General features: G+C 50.3%; 1 long non-coding RNA gene across 1 annotated transcript in view; it reads left to right on the top strand.

The window, feature by feature from the left end:
- Positions 1-15,890, top strand: part of LOC149350420 (uncharacterized) — a 168,038-nt gene that overhangs the window by 74,695 nt on the left and 77,453 nt on the right. The gene's annotated exons all lie outside the window — the stretch shown is intronic.

The following is a 15,890-nucleotide window of genomic DNA, read 5'->3' as shown; positions in this document are numbered from 1 at the left end:
ACGCTATAGGTATATGTCTGAGGAATAGCACTAAACTGCAGCAACTGCATAGTCTTCCTCCTAACCAATATAACATATATGCAACCCCTAACGTTCAACGAATATGCGGCTTATTAATTAAGGGCTTTAATTAAGGGCATACGAACAACAGAGTATAGACACACGAAAGGCTGTTTGGTGCTTGTCGTTTGCTGCGCTAAGTATTTTGAGAAAAAGCGAATCAACTCACCCGAGAAGAAGTTGCATGAGATTATAGTTTTAGGGACCCTCTAGTTATTCCCAGTGAAGCTAGAAGACCGCGCCGCCGCGTTGACTCAATGGCTATAGCGCTCTGCTGCTGACCGTAAAGACGCGGGTTCGATCCCGGCCGCAGGGGTAGAATTTCTGTGGAGGCGAAATTCTAGAGGCCCATGTACTGTGCGATGTCAGTGCACGTTGAAGAACCCCAGGTGGTCGAAATTTCCGTAACCCTTCTCTATGGCGTCCCTCATAGCCTGAGACGCTTTGGGACATTAAACCTTCATAAACTGTGTGAAACACTGTGTCCCACCTGCTTCGAACAGCGGAATTAAGGTCATTATTTTGCAGTGTCAGCTGTTGTAGCCCGACCCCACTCCGAGATCTCATGGTAGTCGTCTGCAAGAAATGACGTCATTACGCAGCAAAGTCATGTATCTGTCACATGACTCAATGTAATCTGGCGAATGTAATCTGTCACATGACCCACCCATTTACTGAATCCTTACCCCCTTACACATATGGCTTTCGCTGAAAATTGGGTCGTGAAAATCGTGATCTTGACCTTCTTTTTGCATGAGAAATTACCATTTTCTTGTTTTAATGCGCATGTACCACCTTTGCAAAAAGTAACCACGCGGCTGTGACTGCACAAAATGTGGGCTGCCAGTGGAGTGGTGGCGCTGCGCTCGCCAGCAGTTGTCTGCTGCTATAGGATAATCTGCGTGACATGAACCTGCGCCATCTCTATCCCCCTCAAAATGATATTAGGTGGCCTAGGGCGAGGACAATGCAATAACGACCCCGCCACAGCTCACAGACCGAGAACACAGAACCCGCACGGGACACAGAGCCCGAAGCACAAAAGCCCAGAACTTGCGTGCCACCAAGACACTTCGTCTGAATTCGTATTATTTGTTGCAATATTAAGCCTTCTGAGAACATGGGAAGCGATCAGGGCAGTCTGGAAACTTTTGGCGAAGACGGTTCATATAGGTATCAGAAAGAGGAGCATGTGACGTTCGATATCTACGTCAGTTTTTCTGGCCACCGACAAGGCGACACATGCCCCCTAAAGATTCGTTTCTTTTCCGCTGTATCTTTGGATCAACTCTGACTTTTTCCTTTTCCTTTTAGCTCTCTGATATGGATGGATTTGAGATCGATATTTACGCTCCTGAAGTTGTCTTCGAGGTGGTAGTCGTCGACCCTCTTCCGTTTGGATGTGTCACACCCCTGGAAGAATCTGGCGTTTCTCTGACCTCTTTCATTACGTTCAGCCTCGTTAAAAATGCGGCGGGAGAGAGGCATTGAAATTAAGAGAGCCAAAAGGCGACAGCATTCGAAGAAAATAAAGGACACAAAATGCGGCATTCCTAGAAGTACAATTTCGCTCTTCTTCCCCTCTCTGTTTGCACAACCGATGTCCTTGTCCTTCAGGGTGCGCGTCGGGCGCTCCCCGCGGCGGTAAACGTCGCGCTGCCGAACTCTGCCGCTTTCGCGCGTGGTGCCCCACTCGACGCCCGTTCGTCGGGGTTCGCGCAGTTGCATATGAAAGGCCGACAAGAGCGCGCAATCTTCGCCGCTGCACTGGCTGCTGAAGCTGGCGAGTGCGGGCTGACCTCCGGTTGACGGGGAGGCGCTAAGCCTCGAGCAAAGCGAAAGGGGCCATAAAAGGGTCTGAGCTACGTTTTCAGTCGAGTGACGTTTCCCCGCAAGGAAATTTATTGGACGGCGTATATGTTATTTGGAACAGTCGCGCGTTTGCACGCGTGCTTTTGCCTCGCCTTGCGTGCTTTTCTGCCAGACCTAGCGTGGGGGCCAAATTATTAAATAAATCTGGTAAGCGTATTCAAATCCCTCTTCCTAAGACGTAATATCGAGTGTCTTACTGGCTTTGCCTTTTATTGAATAGGCTTACAGAACCATACAATAAATAAAACGGGAGCCAGGCAGGCCCTTGACATTGACTAGAAATCCACAGTAATTACGACTGACAGAAACCTTTGAAGAATCAATATACTGTAAAAAAAATTGAGTAGAGACTCCATCTTTTTCCTGCAGGCGGTGCTCAAAGAATTAGTCTCATTTTGTGCTCCAGAAGTCGAACTGCATCTGCCGTTACATCTTCAGAGGTTCGTCGTGCGGCGGACGGCACGAGCGATGGGCTCCGTATTCCGACCTGTCTCGAAGCACGCACATACACGGACTGAAATGGAGCACGCGGAGCAAGCGGCGTTCGTGTACGGGCACGCTTCGCCAGGTGGCTCGGTCCGGAGATTGTGGCCGCGCGCACAGAAGACGGGCCTCGGAGGGCGACGGGAGGCACTCGTCCTCGCCGAGGTCGCAACCTCCGCCCCCTGGGCGCGATCGGGGCAGGCCATTAATCTGGGCGGAGGCCCAGCAGCCTCGTTGCAGCCTCGCGATCCTCTATACATAGCCGCGGAGGCACTTTCGCAATCGGGATTCGTCACAGAACGCAAATGCCTCTCCGTCATTCCGGCGGCGCTCGCGTGGATTGCCATCTTTGTTTCTAGCGCGACGCGTTCGCATTCGTCTTGAGAGCGGCGCTAGGGCTCTTGTGCGGCCCGGGGCGCCTTTGTCCGCGGTTCCCGAACGCCGCTTTCTATTTCCAGGGCCGATCAGATAAACGCCGCGAGGGCGAGTCATTAGGGCGTAGTTTACGAGCTGAAAATGTTGCCCCGCTCGCGGCAGCGCCGCTCGGGTGGCGGAGACGCGCGCGGTGTCGGGGGCGCATGGCCGCATCTGCCATCAGTGCGGCCGCCGGCAGCTATCTTTCGCCGCCGCCCGCACAAACGAACTGCAATTAGAAGGCGGCCAAGCGGTGAACGGCTTTCGCCGCCGCCGCCGCCCCGATATCAGGAGGCGCTGCGCGGGCTCGCTACAGACGTCATCCCGGAGTCGCAGAAACACGTGGACAAAGCGTTGCGTTCAGATGCGATCTTCTCCGCACCGTGCCTTGCTACACGACTGGCGGGGCTCGTCTAACTAGTACAACGTCTCTGTGTATCGAGTGGCGGCACTTGCTAATGATTTTCAGGCGTTGTGACAGTGCTACATGGCGTAGTCGTGCGGCGAAATGTAGCACCTCCATGTAGGACTCCGTTGTGTTTTATGCGAAACTCAGCTTCATCGCCCAAATGACGTCGTTCCCGATATACTCGTTAGAAAATTTGAGATTCTTCGTTGAACATGCATGAAAAGTAATTCGAGAGTTATGTACGGTAGTCAATGTGACGCTCCCTGAGCTAAATTCGGCGACATTGTTTAAGTTTCAGCTTTGCTTTCTAGAAGCCATTCAACTGTTCGTATCGATTTCCGACATTTTGTACGCGTTTACAAGCACCTGATCTGTCGCTTCTTTCATCCAAAACCGCAGTATTAGGCCTAGATACCTTTAGTGACGGCTTGAATAGCCAGAAAAGATACACCGGCCGATAACGGTTCCTCTAGAAAACATGTAAACCAGAGTTTTCTGCCCATATGGCTTTTGCTAGCAGCCTGCACGTTTTTTTTTTTTTTCCACTTCCAATATCTGCCTTTTTCCTTCTTTGCCAGGGGCGCATTTTTAGGCGTTGGTAAAAAGCTGTAATACAGAAACCCGCCAAAGAACCGGTGGGCTCTAGAGCCGGCTCATCTTAGTCTGCATATTTTATTGGCACGCTTTGACAGTCACGCATAGTCGAACTTAGGCGCCTAACGTCTTAAACCTAGACTACATTCTAGATATGCAGTCGGAAAGTACTACGAGTGAAATGTAGGTCATCACGCCCTCTCCTCCCACTGCTAAGTGTGCACGAATGTACAGAGGGCAAAACTCATGTCTAGAACACGTTCTGAGCGTGTTTCGGGCTGATCACGCGATAACTAGCGATAAGATTTGGTTAAAAATGGTCTGGATCTAAACATATGCAGTTAAACTTATAGAATTTAATCGTCAATTTTTGCCTTCTTGGTCGCAGCGGCTTTGGGAGCGATGGAAAACACAGTTTGGTTGTTCTAGGCATGTGTTTTGCCCTCTGTACACACAGAAGCACACACCCATGCAAACGCATCGTCTCTAAGACCGCTATTGTTGCACAAGTGAACTTTGTGGTCCAAAGACCATGTTCGCGAAGCTTATTTTGCGTAAATCAGCTCAGGACTGGCTGGCACCATGGCGATCGTTTACTTGGCTGCCTTCGCCTGTGCTCTGGCCAGCCCCGAAATGCGCCTACATGCAAAAGAGTACATTTTCAAGGCTAGCCAGCACCTTAAATCCGCACCGCTCTGCACGAGGCAGACCAAGTGCGCACGGACGTCGGCCAGCCACTAACTGATCTTAAATGCCTGCGAATCTGGACCCACGCATGCGACCCACAACCCGCAGAGATTCTCCCGAAGTGAGCTGTACAAGGGCGCTCCACTGAATGAAGATATCCATAAAAAAGGAACCAACACATAATGGCACATACAAGGGGACAAAGAACAGCTCTGTGCTCTGGCTCTGTAGCTCTGTGCTCTAGGCTCTGTCCTATTTTTGTACACAGTTTCACTTTTTACAAAGATTGCGAGCCACCAAGCAAGACTAAGCACTCTTCTTTAACTATTATTGGGACTTCCTGGTCGGTCCTGCATATCTTCTTCATGTTCTCATTTCGTATGAAACAATGCGAAACAAAGGGCTCTGCCAACGCCTACAGCCTGTATTGAAAATCGTTGTGGTTGACCTCTCGAGAGCTTTGACACTGAACGCCATGTTGACGACCGATAAGAGCGCCCAGTGACACTCGACACGAGTGCCTGAGTCCTGCGCAGTGTCCAGTCAGCGAAAGCGCCCCTGGTCCCAGCAACCGTTGGGAAGAGCCGATAGGGTTTCCCTCGGCGGCCGCCGCACGGCACCCGCTTTGTGTCGCTCCGACGGCAGAGCCCAACTTCCGGGAGCCGTAAGGATGTGCAGGGCCAATACTTAGGGTTCTTCCGAACTTTCCTGTTCTAGGTTCCACCCGCAACAGTGTCTCCGTTCTTATGGAATTTGGTTACTGAACATGAAGGTTCCCAGCCACGACGACCGCCTATCGCTGGAGTAAAGATGCAAAACTGCAATAGGATTTCGAAGCTCGTTGAAATAGTCCGAGGACGGGGTTATATAGCAGTTGTATTCCAATTCTATTTCAACCAGATTTTTTCACTTCTATATATGACCTCATGCGAGACACGCCCGCGCTATTATAGGAGAATAACGGTTGGTAGAAAATTTTTGAGAAAGCACTGTTAACGTCAGTAAGAGCTGAATGCGGTTGGATGGATGGATGGATGGATGGATGGATGGATGGATGGATGGATGGATGGATGGATGGATGGATGGATGGATGGATGGATGGATGGATGGATGGATGGATGGATGGATGGATGGATGGATGGATGGATGGATGGATGGATGGACGGACGGACGGACGGACGGACGGACGGACGGACGGACGGACGGACGGACGGACGGACGGACGGACGGACGGACGGACGGACGGACGGACGGACGGACGGATGGATGGATGGATGGATGGATGGACGGACGGACGGATAGATGGATGGACGGACGGACGGATGGATGGACGGACGGACGGACGGACGGACGGACGGACGGACGGACGGACGGACGGACGGACGGATGGATGGATGGATGGATGGATGGATGGATGGATGGATGGATGGATGGATGGATGGATGGATGGATGGATGGATGGATGGATGGATGGATGGATGGATGGATGGATGGATGGATGGATGGATGGATGGATGGATGGATGGATGGATGGATGGATGGATGGATGGATGGATGGATGGATGGATCCTCCCTTTTTAAATGGGGTGGTGGCAGGTGCTAACGTGCTTCGTATTCTTTTTCTTCATATTCTCTAACCAATCTTTCAAATTGCGGAAATCAAAGCGTACGGGGATCTCACGCGCCATCCCTTGACACTGCGATGTGCTCTGCCGCGCTTGTAGTTCCCGCGGCCGCCGCATGCCGGCGCCACTACAACATGTCAAGCGGATTCGGGTTGCTCGTACGCATAGGCTTGTTAATTGGTGCAAAAATTGCTGAGGATAATTTGTCATCTTAGTTAACTAGACGTTGTTTCGTCCACTGTAGCGTACTCTGCGATGCGAGGCGCTCACACAACGCCTCCTTTTATCGCACACAGCACAAGTTCCTCCGTGGTCGATGGCGAGCGCGCCCGACTCTCAACCCAAGGGGCAGGAATTCGCGTCCCGGCTGGACCATTTTACTTTTCAGAGCAATTGTTTTTCTTTCTTTAGAGTGACTACGTAATGGTGGTGGAAGGACGCCACGACCCTGCAGACCAGTGAGAAATTGCGTACTGACGTCATCACTGTGGTACTTTGTGATCGTTGTAGGGTGTTTGAATCACTCTCGCTGGTTCATGTGACGTCTCATCGTCATCGACCAATAGAAACTTCGTTCTCACACCACTGAGGTTTCCAGAGAACGTGTGCTCTAACGTGTGCTCTCAATGCACAGGAGCCCTTCTGTACAGTGGTGAGCAGCCTTGTCTAGAGCGCTTGAGCAGTGCGCACTTGGTAACAAAAACCGAAATTAGAGAGCAGCCCCTCATTACAGGGCAAAGTTTTCGTGCCTGCTTTGTTTACGAGGCTATCTGGCGCTACTTCCGTGCAAGCGTTGCAGCTGGACCCTAGAGGCTGCCACAAAATCTGGATTTGTTTGCAAGGAAGTGCACCGCCCGAGCGCTCTAGACAAGGCTGCTCACCACTGTACTCCTTTTTTTCAAACAGTGTTGCTTTGGTGCGTAGAAATTCATCAATTAATACATTCCAGGGACTCAAGTTGCGAAGTTTGCTCGTAACAGCGGTAAGGGATTGGCCGAAGCTGCGGCTACTGTATCATTTCGCACTTTTGAGAGACACGCCAAATCGGAGCAGAAACCGCAGGCTTATAGACCCGTGCGTAAACTGGGACAGAGATTTATCTGGAATAATTTTCCTACCCTAGAAGCTCACAATTAAATGCTCCCTCGTCCCTCCTCCTAGCCGACTCTCCTGAAAGATTTTTCATGCCGGTAAGCTAAAACTTGTCCACCAGGTAAAAAATAAAGTACTTTACACAGCCATCCGTATTCATTGCCTTAAGCATGATTTCTTGTCCGTGATTCCCAGTGAAATTATTTCTGTTCGCCCATGCAGTGTGTCCTCGCAAACGTGACTACATGCGCGTCACGAAGGTCGGCCGCTAAGGTGAAGTACTTGTTGCTGGAAGCGATGAACGCCTCGGTTATCTCTGTATCATAGGGGTGGAGCTTTTGGTTCTTTGCTCTTTCGCCTTCTGTTTCCTTTTTCATCCACACCGACTGTTATCCTCTCGACTCTTTTGCTCAGAGGTTCACAGGCAATAGTCAGCACAGAAATAACTTTTAATGTAATTTGTTACCGACTTCACTTCGCTGCATTTTAACGACAGGAAGACCCGTACCCGAGACACGCCTTATTAAGTGGAAACGCTGGATGTGTTCGAACGTTTTCATGTTCCATTCGTGGCTGGTCGACTCTCGTACACAGCTGGACTGCCTCGTGAGAAGCCGTGTCAACCTAACGTGCTGGCCTTAGGTCCGTCCAGATCTTGGGTGCTGGCAGCTCCAGCCACTCTTACGTACAGGAAGCTCAGCGAATCCGGCTTCTGATTTTAATATATGCTTCTTTATTCCAAGAGCGCAACAATATCCAAGGTGAACTATTTAATCATGGTAGTAAAAAGAGAATAAAACCGTCTGTACGAGACCAGAGGCCTCAAAAGAAAATCTGTGAAATAACAATCCCTGCGGCTAGCAGCATTTTTGGGAACATAAACAGCACTCTGCCAACGCGTCTGTGTCCAGAAGGAAGTCTTCGGCTGGCTTTAGTTGATACAAAGGCGACTGCTTTCTTAAGTGCAGGATGGTGAATGAAGCACGGGCACCCGAAACACAAGCAGAGGGAGAAGGGAGGGCCATCAGCCCTTTCCCTAGCATTCCCGTTTTCACTTTCCCGACTGGTAGTGCAGAAGGGGCGCAGTGCTTTCGCAAAACAAACACGCCCGTCCCTCCCAACAAGACCCGGCATCTGATTTCAGAGCCGAAAGACAGTTTTGAATGTCTCGTGGCGTGACGCGAAAGTGCCGAGGCGCGCGCTGCCGGTATCTCGAACTGTGCGGCCACGTTCAATCAACAAGGCGGCGGCCCCAGATACGCGAGGCAACCGGACGCGCTGAATGGGCCTCGCAGTACGAGTTCCTCAGCGACCACTGCTGACGGCGCACGCAAACGCCCGAGCGGGACGGTGTGCCGTTTCTGTTTACGACTTTCCCTACTCGCAGTTATTTTTGTTTCCTCTTGACTGTTTCAGTCGGATATTCGAAACGCGCTATCTCTAATGGGAGAAAAACGAGACCGTCCTTTTTTTATTGTTATTGCCTCCGACTGACACCGACTCATAGCTATAATGAGAAATGCTGTATACTGTTTTGGCGGACAGAGCGCGCGACTCCCTATCTTTCAAGATACTGCACTTACTTCTACAGGGGCGAAAGGCAAAAAGGCACGTGTACTGAGACTCTTCTCGGTAAAGAACTCCAGGTGGTCAGAATTGATGCGGAGACTTTCATTGCGGCGCTCCTTGTCGCCAACGGTGTTGCTTTGGGAGGTAGAAGGGCGTGATTTATCCAAGATGCATGGTTTGTAACAAAATTATGAGCAGCAGCCGTTGTTCTTAAAGAAAAGTGCCCCGTTAGCTTTTGGGGCAGAGGACAACTTTATTTGTTGATTACAATTACAGGCTACCGGCAAAAGCAGCATTGGAATGGCCTAGCAATCATACCTGACCAAATGATGAACAATTTCACTAGTGCCACCATGTACAGTCTTCGTCAAAAGTATACAGCCCAAGGGGTCTGCTTCTGAGCCCTGCAGTGCGGCTCCTCTTGCATACTCAGGGACCCTAATCTCACGAAGGCCGGGGGAATTTAAGTCCTCAACCCTCCCAAGCTTAGGACTGTCAGATGTGCTAAAGAGCCCCGCTACATGGCTTGGAAGGAAACCCCTTGGGCTGTATGCTTTTGACAAAGACTGTACACTCAAAATATCTGTTGCAAGCGCTGACAAGAAAAAATGTGTCGAAGTAAAGGAACTAGCAGTAGCGAGACGAGGAGACATTCAGAGTCGCCCAAAACGGCGACAACAACAGCCACACACGGTACTTTCCATACACAGTCAAGGATACACTTCAGCTTTAGCTTGTAGTGACACAAGCACAGGTGAAAGTGGCGCACGAGCGGTAACTTTATATGTCACGTTCAATGCTTTCATCCTTGCGACGTTTGGTTTCTCCTGACAGAAAAAAAAAAGAAAACGTACATCCTGACTTATGCTTACTTGCAATGAAGCAAGTTGCCGCTCATTTTAAGCTTTCTCTGCACCAATTTTAAATCTGTAAGCGGGACCTGCAGATCGCTGAACAAATTGTCGCAAGTGACAGCTTAAATACTGACTTACAGTTGAGCCCTATCATAATAGCCGCAGGTATAGCGAACACCTGCTTATTACGAAAGAGGGTGACGAAACCGTCAAATATGTGTTAAGGCAATGGTATGCATCTCAGATATAACGAACGACTGTATGCGCAGAACTCATTTACAGCGAACAAGGAGGCGCTGTAAACTGTCCCACAGTCGAAAACCCCCATTTCTTGCAGAAGCTGAGAGCGACAAGCGCCTGCAAGTCTCTGTTCACCTCCTCACCTCTTTCTGGGGAAAGAACGCGACCATCCAAAAACGCAAAATAAAAAAAAATTGGCACGTATGGAATGCCGACGAAATTTTCCAGTCGAGGTCATTAAAAACGTATGCCTTGAAAGGCGACGCCCAGCGCTGATGGAAAGTGCAGCGAGCTTCGCGTTGCCATCCTTCTGTGCGCGAGCATGGATGGCAGCGAACGGCTGCCGCCGGTTGTTATCCGGAAAAGTCTAAAGGCATATTGCTTTTGAAACTACGTTCTCGTACTCTACAGGCACGGCACGGAAGCTTGGATGAGACGCGCCTTTTTTTTTTTTTATTTGTTCGACGAGTGCGCCATAGCATGCATTTAGAAGGTGTATGGGTGTGACAGGGGACTTTTTTAACCAGCGGCTTAAAAAAAAATAGGAAGGTCCTGTTCGTACTCGACAACCCTGCGGCACACCCCGTGCTGCCTTTCCTGACAGCGGTAGCCACACACTTCTGCCATCGAACGCGACCAGTCAGACTAGTGCCTTGACATCGGCATAATTCACGCGTGCTCAAGACGTCCTGCCAGCGGCGCGTGTCCAGCGCATGCTCGCAGCAATTTACCAGCCAGGTGCCGCCGTCCCAGTTCGGATGTCTGTGTTCCCCGCCGCGGAATAAAAACGCGCGGATGGAACTGGCTGCGCCTTGATAAAAAATTTCTTCCGTAGGGAGGTGTACCCACTAACATTGGAGGACACTGTCGAAAACCCATGTTATGGGAAGTATGTGAATTTGTGGCAACGCGCCGTCTATGAGCTGCTGGCGCGACCTGATGTCGCCTAGGATGGCTTCGTTGGTGCGGATGATGACGCCGACATCGGAGAGCCATGTACTGATGAAGATATTAGTGCACGAGATACAAGCAATCTAATTCCCAGGAATCTGATAGACGATGACGAGGAAGCCTACATATACCACTAGCTGCTGTAGGCGCTTCCATCGCGATTAGTTTTATCGCATCTGTATAGAAGAATGTGGGCAACAACGCTATCGGCGAGGAGCATGTGGCTGCGCTGGAGAGCTTGAAAAGCGCCGTAATAGGGTCCAGTAGACCTTTTCACAAATTCTGCAGCGCCACCAAGCGGCCGCGCAAAGCACTCTGGGAAAGGCGCCGCGGCGCCGCGCTCACGTCTTTTCGTCCGTCTCTCCGACTGTGCCTCATCACCGGAAAGCCATTCTCTGCCATCTCGTCGCCATCGCTGTTTCTTATACCTGTGCTACACGGGAACGCTCGAACGACATCTGAGCAGAATTACATTCGAGAATTGGAATGACATTCGGACTCGACGGACGCGCGCAGTGCTATACGACACTTTCCAAACGCATTCAAAGCCTCAGCTCGTTTTCAGTGTACAACGACGACGACGGTCACACTAGTCCGACAACGACACTTTATATGTCACGCTCAACAGCAGCATGTTATTATAGTGAAATATCTAGTTTACTATATGATTGCAGTGGGACAAGTTTTTCAGGCCAACGACACCGACGAATCCGATCGGCGGACGGTCAGCCTTGTCGGCGGCTGAGCGAAAGCACAGTGATGAGGCGGCGATGTGAATATGTTCGCGCTTCTAAATGAGCGAAACGAACGGCTATATTTCATATATCCACACCTGAACAATCCCCAGCGATAAGCGCTTGCCAAATTAATTTTCGTCGACGGCGACTCCCTTCCCTTCCGCGACGACTAGGCCTAGAGAGTCCGCAGGGTTGGATCTGTGATTGCGGCGGTTGTTAAGAGCGAATCATAAGCTTTAGCGAATGAAAATGGTCACCGAGTGTAGTTTTGGCAACAGTGACCTGAAATCAACTATTGCTTACATCGCAGGGCACGCATATGATGAACGGGAAACGCCGGTGTGACCCAAACTGCCGAGCCGTGCTTTACGGCCAGCAGCAGTCGTCGCCGTCGCTAGCTTGTGGATAACAAGTTAGGCCGTTTCAGTTAAAGCGAACGGTCGCCAAACATACTTCTGGATAAAGTAGTTTAAAATAAAGTACTGGTCACGTCGGAGGAAGCCGGGGCAAGAAGCGAGAAGCGCCAGTTTTGCGCGATGTCAACAGCCCGCTGTCAAGTGTTTCTCAGGCGTGCGATCGCATCATCGCTTCCCACACATTATCGCACTGCGTAAACAAGCACGGCTACTGTCGGTAAAAACGAAAACAGGTTGTTTAATAGAACTAAAGCGCCGGTTGCGTTTTATGTCGTGAAAACGAGCACTAGCTGTTCGTACGCAGCGATGTAAACAACAGTATGAGTGCACTCGTGCTCATCGGCGCACTCCTGAGAAATTTCATGCTGACGCGGTAGATGTTCATTGCTGTAATATTATCTTCAAGCACTCCCTTAGACAGACTAACAGATAACCACCACAGCAGTGCGCTGCAACATTTTTCTAAGAGGCAACCAACAAAGCGCACGAGAAGACGCACAACGCCTGAACACGGCGGCACAACACAGCAACACGCTTGACAGCAGCCGACGCGGGAGGCGATCGCTCCTTTCTCCCATCATGCTTTGCGCGGATCCGCTAGGGGATGGCGCGGCGCTGCAATTTGTGGAAAGGTCTGTTGGAATAAGCAGACGCACATAGCAGACTTCCACTGTCCGACTGTATTTTTCGCTGTAACATGGGAATTCCACTTGCTACAAACCTCGGATATTACAAACTCCTAGCTAATTATCAAGCGTTATAGATAGCGAAACAAAAATTCTGCAGAAAATGCTTTTTTTACTACATTCGAATCAGGGCAAAAGCGCGGATTTGTGCCACGCGGAAGACGACGAAGAGCGGGCAGTGCCGGGGGGACGCACTAGGCCAGCTTCTCGGGCATACGCTAGACGATTTTGCTAGGCTCTGAACCTCCGGGTTAGTGCATTCGTACTAGTATATTTTCAGATACAAGTTGGGCGGTAGAAAAAGGCAGCAACAAACAACAAGCTACGTTTAGCACGGGCTATTCATCTTCATGTTTGTAGGAATTGGTCCAGCATTGTAATTTTTTAGCTGATTCCATCAGGGGGGTAGAACTGCATCTGGCATTATCTCTGAAGCGTTGCACACGTACACCTCTGAAGGGTATTCGCTGCCATCAATAAAGCAGTTGTACGTTACCGTGGCCGTGAACCCTGCATACGACGTGTCTCTTATTTTAATTTAGATAAGCAGCACTGTCACACAAACAGGCTTTTCTTCTTAGCGGCACGGCTATTTCACGTCATATCTCCGCGGGGCGGTGTACGTGCAGAGTGGGACATTACGTGCACGTAAAACAGACGTCGTCTAGGGGAACAAAAGGAAAGAGGGGCGTGCGAAGAAAGAAGAGGCAGCGAAGTTAGCCAGGCATGATACACGCTTGGCTACCCTGCACGTGGGGAAACGGACAAAGAAAAGGAAAAGCGAGAGGAGAAAAGCGCGCGAATTAGCGCGTCATGTCCCCAGGACATTGATCCGTCGTGGGCACTGAAGTAAAAAAACGCCCTTTGCTCGTTCGTGGGCGGTGGTACACGTCTGTGGCTTTTAAATTTCGAAGTAGTGTTTTGTGAGCATTGCGCACCGATGAAAGTTGGGGCCATGATCCGGAAGTATTGGCCTCCATGAAGGGATGAGAGTCCAATCGGCGTAGGGCTGCCTTGCAAGATGCTCGCTGGGTGTCACAGGTGTGACGGTGGCAAAGTAGGCGTTAGATTGTTTCCTCGCACCTGACATGGTCGCACGCTAGAGACTCAGATAAGAATAGTTCGCAAAGGCCGCTTCCGTCTATGTACGATGCAGGAACGCTGCTTCACAGCGGGACAGGCCGGGCGGTAAACGACCAAGCTTCGCTACATCTAACGCTTTTGTGTCAAAGCGAACTAGATTCACTATTGCAATGCTGATGGGGCGTTATGACCGGCCAGGGCAGTCATTACACTCCGATTTCAGTGAATTTCCGGATGGAGAGCGAAATTGCGCAAGACCTTATGCTGCAGGAACGGATGTGCGGCTCATTTTGCACGAACTAACGATAAGGAGCACACTGTCTATGCGCAAAACGGGCCTACTACGCGTTTGCGATAAGCTTCTTCTCGGAACAAGCCGCATCGAGTCCTAAGCGCAGTAAAAAATGTGTCCAGCAAGCACACCGCAAGCTCCCCAATGAACGCGCGAACCTATCCGGCAGCAAGAGACAGCTGCCTCGTCGTGCTGCCGCTCTTCTCGCGTCCGCTGCCAGCGCGGTGCCAACGAGCTCCCGCTGCAGTTTCTCTGCTGGAGCGCCTGTGGCTCTGTCCTGCTAGGTAAGCCCCGTCACGGACACAGCCTGTGCGAGCACAAAGAGCCTCAGACGCGCGACTATACTGGATTCCTACGACCACCAGTTCCTGCGACTAGCGAGCCGGTGCGGATTAATCTGGACAGCTAAGGTTTGCTTTTTCTGATGTGTGATGAAGTCTATGTAGGTGCAGACCTCTGCGACTTGCGAGAAGGTCCAGTTCTAACCGCTTCTGTGTGGAAGACACCGCAGATGCATGTCAGGCTAAGAAAATGTGTTGCAAGGAGTATAGCGTGGATGTGAGATAAAACATTTGCAGTCACTATCATCGTCGAGAGTAGTAGTGAGCAAGAAATTGGTCTCGATAGGCGGTGCTCGCGAGCACCGATCTGTGGCGCTTTAGGACTTCGTTTGTCGCCGCAACTGGGATGCGTTTGAAGCGTCGCATGGCGCCGATGCCGGCGGCGGGGAACTCGAACCACAAGCCCTTGAAGCTGTGCGCACACTGCCTGAATCGGCGGGATCAGTGTCGATGTCCTCCTCGAAGTAGCGAAGTATGCCAACGATTCCATTGCACAAGTCGTCGACGAAATCAATGCTGCCAGTCGCCATGAACGGCATGTAGGTCCAATGATGGTTCAATATTTTTTTTCTTCCTCTACTGATCTGGTGGGCAGCGTCACCTCTCCGGCGTATTTGCTAAGAAAATGTGGCCCCTTTGTGTATATCTAGACGCTTATGTATTTCCGATTAAACCTAAAACACTGTTTTAATTACATCGTTTCCTCCACTTTAGTCGGGCAATGTGTTTATTTGGGAACTAGTTCAGTGAGTAATGACATGAAAATGCCTATTACAACATTTTTTTCTTTTTGGCGGTGGCTGAGTGGTCTATCGAGTCAGTAACCGAAACTGCTTGCTAGGCTGCGGCGTCGGTTCGAATCCCGCACGAACTTTTTATTTCAAGTTTTTATTTCTTGTTCTTAAAATTGGAATGGCAAATTTGGTGGTAGAGCCCGCTGGTTCACGACGATGTTCGTCTCAATTTCCTGAGAATGGGAGCTAAAAAATTTCATGCTTAAAAATATGCCAGTCCAATATATTAACAATTTTTCACGGTTAAGCTGAAGCGTTTTGAAACTCATCACGCTATTTCTAGCTTTGGCTTGCATTCCACTGACGTCATTCGCCGCACGCAATTTACTTCATACGATGTAAGGATTAGAACGAGCTGAGAAGAAACAGGGTTAAATGTACGTTCTACTTAATTTCAGTACTCAGACTGTAGCTAATAGCGCGCTTAAATCTCATTTTTTTTAAATCGTTTTCGCTACACTCCACTGTTCAGCGTGCAAACCAGTTAGTAAAAGCAAACTCAATCGTTCACCTCTTTTGAGCACCATATTTACAGCGTAGAACTGGCCCTCATACTTACCCTTAGCAACCGCAGGGTTCAGACACTGGTTTTGTTGCGAAAGCAACACTACGCGTGTCGCCGAGCCATTGCGCGGAGCTGACGCAAGGCCATACTGCGCATGCGCGAGGACTGCGCACAGCTGGCGCGCCG

The sequence above is a fragment of the Amblyomma mixtum genome, chromosome 3, assembly GCF_055824585.1.
Source record: "Amblyomma mixtum isolate Tamu chromosome 3, ASM5582458v1, whole genome shotgun sequence".
NCBI classification, from domain to species: domain Eukaryota; kingdom Metazoa; phylum Arthropoda; class Arachnida; order Ixodida; family Ixodidae; genus Amblyomma; species Amblyomma mixtum.
This window is presented reverse-complemented; position numbering and strand designations above follow the sequence as displayed.